The following is a 1543-nucleotide window of genomic DNA, read 5'->3' as shown; positions in this document are numbered from 1 at the left end:
GGGTAGCAGGTGGGCAGTGGGTACCAGGTGGGCAGGGGGTAGCAGGTGGGCAGTGGGTAGCAGGTGGGCAGTGGATAGCAGCTGGGCAGTGGGTAGCAGGTAGGCAGTGAGTAGCAGGTGAGTAGGTATTTCTAACAGCCACCAAATGGTTCTAGTGGAGCCCTATCTGCCCTCTGGCTCTGCCCATCAGGCATCACTCCCACAATGCCATGCCAACCCCCAGTAGACCTACACCAGGACAGAGCAGAAACCACCTGCTCATTCATACCCAAGAGAGGCCAGATTTGGGCAAGCTAGGTACTCTTCCCTGTTCCAGCTGTCCTGATAATGACCTCTAAGGCCACTAAAGCCCTGTCATCCCTGTACTATCCTAGGTCTGCATAAGGACCTGGCTGTGGCCTTTGTATCCAAGAATCCTTGGGTCTCATGGCCTGTCCTGGCTGTGATGTGGTTTTTTCCTCTGAGATGCTTCAAGCTACTCCTCATCCTGGGAGTAAGGGAAGATTTATTGGTGCCGAGGATAGTCTGTCAATACCTACTTCACCTGGTTGTCAAGGTTCAAAGGCCTCACAGGTCACTGTAGCTTCTGTTTTGGTCACGTGACTCCATCAGCAGGATTAACATGGGATCAGTTCATGGCTGTACCAAGAAGAGGCTCCGGAGAAGAAGGATAAGGGCAGGCTGTAGGACCCTGCCTTTGCCCAGGGTGGCTTCTGAGCTCACTCTCCCATCTGGGGCTGCCTTGAGGGATTGATGCTTTCCCCAGGCTGAGCTGACCTGGGGCCAGGCCACTTGGGGTTACCAGTTGGAACTTAACTTCCAGCATCCACGGAGCAACCGCCATGGCAATGTGCTGGGCAGATGTTGGTCCAGATGCAGATGAGAGGCGTACACAGCCTCCTCCAGCCTCAGGGTCTGACATGGGTGAGGGGAGAAATATTCTACACCTGGCTCTGTTAGATGGTACCTAATGGGCTTAGTAACTATCTTTATTCCCTGGGCCAGAGGTGGGAAGGAGGGCAGGAAAGCCCTTGGCTCCTCGGTCAGCTACCAGCCCAGTGAATACACATCTTGTTTCTCCCTGGATAGTTCCCAGATCTCATTATCATCCTGCCCTGCTACTGTCCTCTACTGGAATAATGGGGTCTTCGGCATACCCCATTGGTTTATTTTATTTGTTTTTCTTTTCTTTTTGCTTCCTCCCCCCACACCCGACAGGATTTCTTTGTGTAACAGCCCTGGCTGTTTATGATGTAGACCAGGCTGGCCTCGAACTCAGAGAATCGACCTGCCTCTGCCTCCCTAATGCTGGGATTAAAGGCGTGCACCACCGTGCCCAGCAGATGCCATTATTTTAAACTGTTCTCATTTGCAGCCCCAGCCCCCATTGCTTCTAGGTGAAGACTAGATGCCCGGCTGCAGCTCTTCAAAGCCTTAAAAGCTCACCGCCCCAGGTAAGTCCCTGCTTCCCTAACCCTTGCCATCTCCATCATCTGCTGTGCCTTTTTCTGCCTTCACAAGCTTTGCGTATACGGTTCTCTCT

Source organism: Grammomys surdaster, unplaced genomic scaffold (assembly GCF_004785775.1).
Source record: "Grammomys surdaster isolate TR1022 unplaced genomic scaffold, NIH_TR_1.0 126612, whole genome shotgun sequence".
Classification (NCBI taxonomy): Eukaryota; Metazoa; Chordata; class Mammalia; order Rodentia; family Muridae; genus Grammomys; species Grammomys surdaster.
Note: the sequence above shows the minus strand (reverse complement) of the source record.